Genomic DNA, 10,719 nt, shown 5'->3' on the forward strand with positions numbered 1-10,719 from the left:
AGAGAGAGAGAGAGAGAGAGAGAGAGAGAGAGAGAGAGAGAGAGAGAATCACAATTTTAAAAAGATAAGAATATACATATGTGTGCATTGGAGAGAGCAGCCATGCTACCTGACCCAAGAGCACACTAAGACTTTATATGGATATGCAACTCATGAGTGCCAGCAGACAGAACCTAGACAGCATCAAAGAGATAGCCATGCTTCTGAGCCCATGTGGATAATGCTATAGTCCTGGTATTGCTCATGAACATGGGAGAAACAAAACTTCTGAAAAACAAGGATCATGAACCGATGACTGAGGACCAGATAGGACTATAGTATCCTTAGTGTAGACCTGAATGTGTAGAATAATTGGACTTGAGGCCCCAATTACAACTTAGACCACCACATAAAATGAGCAGAAAGCCCAACTAGACTGAGAGATTCAAATATAAGTGAATCCAAGATTCAATTAAAAAAAAATAAACCCATAGAATGGGTTTTGTTTCCTCTACATGATCTGATCAGGTATCTTCCCCCACCTCTGACCTTGCTGCCTAGTACTCTTGGTCTGTCTCTAGAATGTTTTTTAATTTCTTTATATTTTTTGAGAACATCACAAAAGCATATAATGTATTTTGATCAAATATAACCCCCATTGTCTTTCATCCAATTCCTCCCCTGCCCCCTCCCCACATCCACAACCGCTTTTCTCATCCAAATTCATGTGCTTTTTTAAAACCCATAGACTCCTCTTAGTATTGCCAGCACATGGGTGTAGGACCATCTCCTGGAGCAAGGGTAGGCTTTCAGGGGCTGCATGCCTAAAGAAGCCTTATGTTCCCTACCCTCAGCAGCCATCAAATGTCTATAGCTCCCTAGATAGGGTGACACCTCATGACCTGCTTTCCAGTCCCTGCTAAGGTTTAGCCTGGATTGATCTTGTACATGTATTGCACACAAACACACAGCCACTGTAAGTTCACATGTGCAAAATCCCTTCATGTACATTAGCACTGTGTTACTTCAGTCCTCTGCTATCTGGCTCTTATTAGTCTTCCCATACTGATTTTCAATAATGATCCTTGAGACTTGGGAGTTTGATACAGATGACCCATTTAGGGCTGAGCATGTCACAGTCTCTTATTATTTGCTCGTGAGTCTCTGAATTTATTCCCATATACTGAAAAAAGAAGCTTCTTTGATGATAGTTGAAAGCAACACTAATATATGAGTATAGAGATAAGTCATTAGGATCTGGTTTAACATTGTGCCCATTTAGCAGAATAATAGTAGTGTGGTCTTGAGCTACCCATGGGCTTTTGGTCTAGTTAGCCATACTTGGTATGAATTCCATCCTTTTAGAGTGAGCTTTAAATCTAAGCAGAAGTAGTTGGTTAACTCTATAACATAATATACCACTACTGTGCAAGTGAGTATGACTTGTCAGTCCAGTCATTATTGTAGCACTCAGATTTCAGTTGAATAAGACTGTTGGTTACTTCCCCTTGTCCCTCACCCCAATAACAAGCATATAATACTACAGGACTATGAAAGTAGCCAACAAGAATGAAGCATCTAGGTTGATATCAGGATATAAGTTTTATTTCTCCATGTTTCCAAACTCTATGTGGTATATTCAGCAATAGCAATGTCAAATTAAATCTAATTTGAGTTTTCATCTCACTTCAGTAAGAATGGCTAAGAATTTTAAAAAAATGATAACCAGTGCAGACATGAATGTGGAAAAAATGGAATGCTTATTAATTGTTGATGGACTACCCCCATAGAAATCAGTGTGGAAGTACCTAAAGAAGCCAGAAAGAGCTCTCTCACAGGAATCAACTATATTTCTCTTCAGCATTTATTCAGTAGACTCTATATCCTATTATAAAGATACTTACCTATCTATGTTCAGTGCTGCTCTGTTCATAATACCTAGTAAATGGAAATAACCTCAATGTCCATCAACTGACAAATGGGTAACAAAAATGTGGAACATCTATACAATAGAATACTAGGCTGCTGTAAAGAAAAAATCAAATTCTGAAATTGACAAGAATCTTGTGGGCCCGGAAAAAATCATTCTGAGTGAGGTAACCCAGGTTCAGAAAGACAAAAGCCAAATATTACCTCTCATAAATGGGTGCTCTCTTTGAATCATTAGATACATGTGTCTAAAAATAAGAATGACTGGAGAAGTAAGAAAATCAATGAAGGACCATAGAGGGATTCAAGGGAAGAGGATTGAACACAGATAGTGTGTGAAGAGAAAAGAGTATAATGGAACAGGAAGTGTTAAATGGGGTAAAGGAAATCAGGAAGGAATATGGTAAGGGACCAGTAGTGACATTTGAAAATGCCTATGGAAACTCACTTCTGTAGAAGCTTCCTAAAATATTTACAAGTACATTTCTTTATATAAAAGGAGTTTAGATGCTGTTACCCTACATGGGCACAATGCTTTTCCCAGATACCACAGGGTATCAAATAAAAAAATCACAAAGCCAAATATAGTTGTTTCTGTTCAAGTTGTTGGTAAATGGGTCCTGTAGATTCTCAAGTATTACAGTCTATAGCTAGTATTCTTTCTGTTTCTATAATGCTACCAGTCTATCTGTGCACAGGTTTTTTGGTTTCTCTGTTACCAATTTTCTAACTTTACTACATATATATTTAAATGTGTCCTTTCAATTTGCACAGGTCTCTACTCAATTGTTTATCTCATAGAGGATTTCTTTTTTATTATTTATTTATTAATTTATATCCCAAATATTCCCCCCCACAATCCTCCTAACCTTTGTCTCTGAGAGTGTGCCCCTACCCCCATATCCCCTTCTCTGAGCTATCTCCACTGTACAGGATTAGGTCCATCTTCTCTCACTGAAGCCGGACAAGATAGCCCTCTGCTACATAACTGTGTAAAACATCAGTTATATGTTATAATTTTGTATTTCCTAAATGATGGCAGGGGCACTAGCCTGTGATAATGAATCAGCCAGTTCCTGTTAATGTCAATATGCTGCTCCACCCCAAACCCCTTTGCATTGGGTACATGCCTTTCTCTTATTCATCTTCTTTCAAAACTCATAAATGTGAGATTCTTACTCACCGGGACCAAGTACTGGAGTAGACTTACTGTAATGCACAGGTATTTTGTTGGAAAACCGTGTTGGGTGTGCTCAGGGCCTGGCTCCTTGCTTCCTGGATCTGGAGCATAGATTTGATCCAACTCATTTCCTCCTTACATTCCTGGCTGTGCAATGAGGAAGGAGGAGCTGAGTCACAGAGGCTTAATTCACTTGTCTGTTTCTTGGACCCTAAAGCTTGATTTAATTGAAGAAGCTTTCTGTGGGATTAACTTAGTGGAAAACGCATCCCGGGTCTCTTTTCAAGGCAGCTTTAGCTAAACTGAAACAACATGAGTACTTAAGGTCTTTGAAGAATAAAGCATTCCTTAACTTTGATGAGACTGGTTCTCCATCTAGGCCCAGAGAAATCAACTTCCCTTTTGTTATCTCTGTCTCTAAAGTGTCTTAGAAACAGCAGTATATGGGTAAAGTGGATTACAATAACCACCTGAGGTAACCATGATGAGCCTTATTTATTTTAATTCAGCTAGATAGCCCACTAGGAAGATGCATACTTGCCTTTATGTCTTATAGAACTGCAACAATGAATCCAGATGCAGGTTCACTAAATAACATAAGGTGTAATTCTTGCTAATATGCTAATTGGTTCAAGCTGAACTGAAACATGCCTTGTCCAAGAAAGTCAGGGGTAAAGCTTCAGAATGTTAAGTTACCATAGTGTGGTAGAATATTGAGGAGGAGAATGAAAAAGAAATTCAAGTAGTCACTCAGATTGATTGCTGACTGGCTTCGTGATCTTAGATGATCAATTCATATGTGGTTGAAAAGCACGGCTAACTGTAGAGTCACATGGACCATGTGAGTTCACTGTTGTCGATATTCTACAATGTCAACACTCATAGCATCTATGAACATAGATTGGTATTGGCTTCTTCAACACAGCTAGAGAAGTCCTTCTATATTTGCATACCATTAGGGGTTTGTTCTTATGGTCTCTATATAAAGGAGTCCACGAGTTGCTTTCCTCTGATATTCTCCCGATGTCCTTCCCAAAGCATGTTTCTCCAAGTCATTCAAAGTACAGTAGTACAATGTAATGTTTCATTGATACTGGTTGTATATATGTATCTTCAAGTGTACCCCAGACTCCAGATAATGTGAACCAATCAGACAAACCCAGGTCTTACATATATAATACTAAATATTAATAATCATAATATCTATGGAGAATGTATGTGTACAAGGAACATTGTTTTTCAACTCTCCATTTTTCTTAATTTGTTGATTTTGCTGTATGTTCACAAGTGTTTTGTTTGCATGAATGACTGTGTATCACCTAAGTGCCTGGTACCTTCAGAGGTCAGAAGAGGACATTTGGATCTCTCGGAACTGGAGTTACAGATAGCTGTGAGCCTTCATGTGGGTACTAGAAATTGAACCTTGGTCCTCTACAAGAGCAACAAATGTTCTTAACCACTAAGCCATCTCTCCAGCCCAACTTTCCATATCTTTCAAATTATAAAATGCACATATAATAGCGAGAAGCCTCCACAAAGCCTGAGTTATGCTTAAAGATAGTGAGCCTCTCCACTGTCCTCCTCTATGAAACATGTCTCTGGCAAAGTCATGGATAGTCCAGAAGTAATAGTGTACCTTATTGATGATCCAGGGCCCAAGAAGAAACGGAAAGGAAGTACTAGGTAAAATCCCTAGTCTTAATAAAAAATAAAAAATTACCCACTAATACAGCACTATCCCTTTAAGGATAGGTGGCAGCTCCCCACTGACATTACATCTGGTGTGACTGACAAGGGCACCCTTAAGGAAAACACTATATATGTGTACAGAAAATCAATGCTGGATATGCTGTATCTGCACTTCTTTTCTTGACCCCTTTCTTCTACTGCATGCCATTCAGATAAAGAAAAGCATATTAGGTAATTTTGCCCGCTTTCACAGAATTTATTAAAACATGCAACAGAATTACTAAACCCTCATTAAGTGGTTAGAGTATTTCCAGAATCATGTTTAGCAGTTAGGAAAGGAAAGTATATGTTAATGCCTAATTCTCTAAGAAGAATGAATTGTAGCAGGAGTTGTTCAGTAGCAAGGTTGTAGACTTCAGTCAGTGGTATCATCTTACTGGCAATGGAAGGTCCTGGAGAATCCCATGTTTGCGTGGAGCCTGAGGTGTTTGGGATTATTGGATCTAATCTAAAACTGATATAGTCTTAAAATTTTACTCTCTCTTTGCCTAAAGCAAGACCATAGACTTTCTACTTCCTAGGTATATGTGTGGTTGGTCCAAAGGTATGACCCACTGAACAGTCATCCAATGATGACTGGGGACACTTGTACCATAAATAGGAGCTATGGACTCAATCAGAAACGTGTGGTGTGACCCCGATTCTACCAGCTTTCTGACTTAGACATTCATGTTATTTCTCAAAGGCTCCATTTTCCTGTCTCTTTGTATCTTCTCTCTGCCGTTTCTGTCTCATAGCATTGTGGAAGGTTATTTATATGAAATTTCTTGTAAACACTGTGAGTCAGAATATATGAACTGTATATAAATGAAACATTTATTCATACAAAAATCTATCTAGATCATTGAGTTTGTCTTAATTAGTGTTTCTAGTGCTTTGTGAACCCCACTGACCAAAAGCAACTTGAGGAAAAATGGATTTATTTCTACTTATACTTCCACATCACTATTCATCATGTAAAGAAATCGGAGCAGGAACACAAGCTGGGGAGGAAGCTAGTAGAGGAAGAAGCTGATGCAGAGGCCTTGGAGTAGTGCTGTGTATTGGTTTGATCCCCATGACTTTCTCATCCTGCCTTTTTATAGAACATAGGCCCACCAGACCAGTGGTGGTACCATCCACTCTGGGCTAAGCCATCCCCCTTCAATCACTAAATAAGAAACTGCCTTGCAGGCTCACCTACAGCCCAATCTTATGGACTGTTTTCTCAGTTGAGGAGTATCCTCTCAGATGACATAAAACTAGCTAACACAAGATTCAGTTTTTGTTCTTAGCTGTTCTTCCTGGTGATATATAGAGACATTTCTGTTAAAAATTGATACACAGGCAAATTTTCATTTGTTTTCTACTTTACTAATGTTGTCTCTTCTGATTCCTGACATACTAGTGTGATGGGATGTTGCCATGGAAAGACCCTTGTCCTCATCCCTCTATGGTAGTACTTCTCAATCTTCCTAATTCTGTGACCATTTAACACGGTTCCTCATGTTGTGGTGACTCCCAATCACAAAATTATTTTTGGTGCTACTTTATAACTGCAATTTTGCTACTGTGAGAATCATAATCATTTGAAGACAGAGGTTTGCCAAAGGGGTCATGACCTACAGGTTGAGAACCCCTGCTCTATGGGGTTCAAGGCTTAAATCAGGAATGCTACTTTTCTTCAGCCAAGGAGTAGCAAGGTTTCCCAAAAGGAATTCTTGACAGATATGCAAAGTCACCTGCTTACTCACTCACTCAGTCACTTAGTCACTCAGTCACTAAGTCACTCACTCACTCACTCACTCACTCACTCACTCACTTGCATATTTCTACAGGTGTAGTCTAGAATGTTGCCCATTTTTTTATCCAGGTACCATGAACAAACATTCTGTTTTGCATTCAGAAACAGAAGGAAAAAATTTAACCTAACTGGCAGAGGAGGCAATGCATGTAACTAAGACTGTGAAATCTACAAGGAGTTTCATGCTGTGAGTTCTAGAGTGTTTCCTGGATACAAGGCTCTATGGCTAAAACCAGTATGGTGGAAATGAGTCAATACTTGTACTCCAAAGTCTTCCTTGACAAGTGTCACTAAGAGAGAGTAACAAGGGAAGAGCTGTGGCCTAGAAGAGAGGCTTAAGGCAAGGGCAGATCAGGAGAGGTTGCACTAAAATGAAATTGAAGATAAAAATCAACTGGTTTACTATGAACCACTTGAAAATCCCCTTCCTGTGAAATTCTGTACCTTCCCATTCCTTCCCAGGGCTCAGTTTCCTATTCCATGAAATGAGAATGATCCCTAAATTTTTCATAGGTTTGTCTTTCTATAACCATAGAGCAGTGTTTTTCTCAATGCCAAATTCCCAAAATGCTTTGCACAGTGTCAGAAGAAGCTGAGTCATGTTTTTGACAGAAAATGTAAAGAGAACCAAGACCATGTGACACCACGTATGCACAAATCTTTTGCTTAGATCAATCTATGCATCATTTTCTCACACTTACCTGTATGCATCATCCCAGATTTCCTCACCATGAAGACACCCATTCCATTCAACATGAGGAGAGAAATTGGTATTATGCAAGCACACTGGAAATAATTGGAAGGCAGTCTGGAAGAAAATCATCTTTCAGCCAAGAGACAGAGGAGAGCATTTCCCCAGGGAGGGAAAGAATGCATTACAATCATGGGAGAGACTGGGCATTCACTCTCCTGCCACCCTCACCAAGGGAGGTCAAAGTGTTATAGAGGCTGTGATGACGAGCAAAGACTGTGGTATTGTACTGCAGGACAAAACGTAATGAGCCAAAGGAGATGAAAGACAGAGAGAGAGGCAGCCAAGCTGCTCTCTGATGAATAGAATATTATCCTAGGGAAGAAGCTAGGCACTATCTGAGCAGACAGAACTCCCACTGATTGCTCAATGCTGACTGAACACTAGACAGCCACTGAATAGCATGGTGCCATTTGGTGAAGCCAGGCTTAGGGATAGCTTTTGGCCTTACATGTGACTCTTGGAGGTGTCAGGGAGCTGAGCGTGGGCATTTATAAGGAGGCGGGAGCATGCCACTATCTCCAAGGTTGGAGAAGTGGTCATACGCAAATAGTGCCTTTGCTCTACCCACCAAATCCACCAAAGAGCACCACCAGCTAAACTGGGAACTTCAGACTTGGGGAGAGAATGGAATATAGCATGAGTGTCTTCTGCAGAGAGCAAGAAGGGAATCAGGAAAATGTAATGAGGCATGGAAAATTCTAGTAGACTTTTACTGACTCTGTGCTGTCTAAAAGTAAGTAAATTAGCCTCACAATACTTTAAGGGGCTGGAAAAAGCAAAAAGAAAAAGCAAGGGACATAAGTTGCTCTTACTTCAAAGGCAATGGAGAATAAATTGTACACAGACAATCTTCTTTTGATCTCTCTTATGGATATTTACAAAGTGTCAGCCTTTGTATTAATACACTAAATGTGTTGGTGCCAGATGACACTGAAATTTCCACAATCCTAAGCACAAAGTTTCTAATCATTTCCAAAGTGTCTTTGGCAGGACGCCCCATAAAATGACATGACAGAATTCTCTGTTCATTTTGCAGCCCAGGATCTGGCAATAGGTCATCTGTGCTTCTTTTTTTTTCGTTTGTTTAAAACTTCTATAGTCAGCATTCTAAGTACTAAAAGTGCTTTCAGGTGCTTTCTATGAGTTTTAATTATTAAGGAGCCAGAGTGGTATTACAAAGGCAATAAGAAGTTGGAGGGCTGTTAGATCAGCTGATACAAACTTATTTGAAACACAGAAGTGCACAATGATCAATCAGTATAAGATAGTATCCAGTGATTAGAAATCACCTGTTGCATAAAATCATCCCAATTTATCTGAGAGATAAAGTGGCTGTGTTCCAGGGTCACAGAGCAAATCTCAGGTGAGTCTGGTACTTATTGCATTCTTCATTTCCTGTTATTTCAGATCTCAACTCTCTCAATTTGAAAGCACTTCCTGTTTCCTGTCTCACTATATCTAACTTTTATTTGGATTACAAAATGCTGATCCTCTGAGGTCCTAGGTCGAGAATTCTGATAAAATCCATGAAAGGGAAGTTCACCTGCCAGTACTTGCCACCCACTTGGCACAAACACAGAGTTGGGCTTAGTATGGGGAGTTATAAATCTCATAAATTTCAAAGACACACCCAACATGACTAAAAACACCGCTCTAAACTGATGAAGTGCACACTTCTGAACTACACTCATGTGACACTCACTTTCTGTGGCAAGGTTCTCTTAAGAAGGAATGAATTTCCAATGCCTAAAATATATACCAAATGTGGACTACTCTGTGGACTCTGATTCATCTTCTTGTCTTCTTGGTCACAATAGTAGATGTGGAAGAAAAGGACATTTGAAGGAAGACTGAGCACCACGTATGTTAGCTTCCGGATGTTCAACTCAAGAATCTGGCTATATTCTCCAGGTCTAGCATGTGCCATTGTTATTGTATAACCTTACAATCCTAACAAGAATGTCTGAACACTAACAAAGATTGTTAGGTTATTATACTAGCTACTGCAAGCACGTCACTTAAAGCTAACATATAGCCTTGCATCACCTATATCCTATGAAAATTTTAGATAGTTCTAACAGATTTATTCAAAATTAGGCCCCATAACTTATGATTCATGTTAAGTAAGTGATGTCAAGAGCTCTTATGATTCATTATATTCTGGTTTTAATAGTCTCTCTTTTTCATATTTTAGTAACGTTTTAAAATGTTAAAATATAATGATATCATTTCCCCCTCTTTGCTCTCTTCAGCCTCTCCTTTTTTGTTCTAAAATTTATGATGTATCTATACACAGACATGCCTTATAAATAGATGTTTCTCCTCCATCTGATTGCTGTTGTTGTGAGTTATGACTGTTCACCTTACATTTGCATCATGAAAATCTAAAATTCCAATCTTATTTAGGGACAATTTAAAGATTCTAGTTATTTGCAAGAGAGGGTGTCCATGTCCTTTGCTTTTGAAATACTTTAAATTTTAGATTTGCAAACACTAATTAGACCTTTCATTTCACATTAGGCTAGAACAAAGAAGTAATTTCAGGCAGGAATAAATCTTAGGCTAGAACAAATAAGTAATTTCAGTCAGGAATCTAAATCTTAGGCTAGAACAAAAAGTAGTCTTCAGGCATGAAAATGACTTTGGGCTAGGACAGGGAAGTAGGCTCAGATATTTTGGTTATCCTGATAAGCCCTTAGAAATAGTGGTCATTGGAGTGATCACAGGACTCTGTTTACTGCCTGGCTTCTTCTTTGACTTTTGGTTTATTGTCTTGCTTGTTCCTTGACTATTTGCATCCATTGTATTGCTAGTTCCTCAACCTAGAATTGACATTAATACTTGCATGAAATAAAACTGATATAAAAGCAAAAAAGAGGAGAAGGGATGGGATAGGGGACTTATGCGGGGTGCTGGAGAAAGGGGATAACATCTGAAATGTAAATAAATAAAACATCCAATAAAAAAGATTTTAACTTAAAAAAAAAACTAACAATAGCAACAACAAAAAGCTAAGTTTCACATTAACTGCTTATCTCCAGTGACCCTTGTCAGATCCTTTTGTTATTTCTGGGCCCTTGTAAAGTATGTCATCATTTTTGGTCCCCAGGAATCACTGGAGATAGAAGTATACTACCACATGTCCTCATGGGAATACTAGGTTTTGGTTGCAAAAATATTACCTGGTTAAATTCTTCCTGTTAAATAACTCCTTAAATGAAGTCATCATTTTTATCCATAGACCTAACTTGTTTTTTTTTTTTTATTGGATGATTTATTTACATTTCCTATGTTGTCCCCTTACGCCATCCCCCACCACCCCCTCGGAACCCCCAATTCCCTCGC

The sequence above is a fragment of the Grammomys surdaster genome, unplaced genomic scaffold, assembly GCF_004785775.1.
Source record: "Grammomys surdaster isolate TR1022 unplaced genomic scaffold, NIH_TR_1.0 1166, whole genome shotgun sequence".
In the NCBI taxonomy this organism is placed as follows: Eukaryota; Metazoa; Chordata; class Mammalia; order Rodentia; family Muridae; genus Grammomys; species Grammomys surdaster.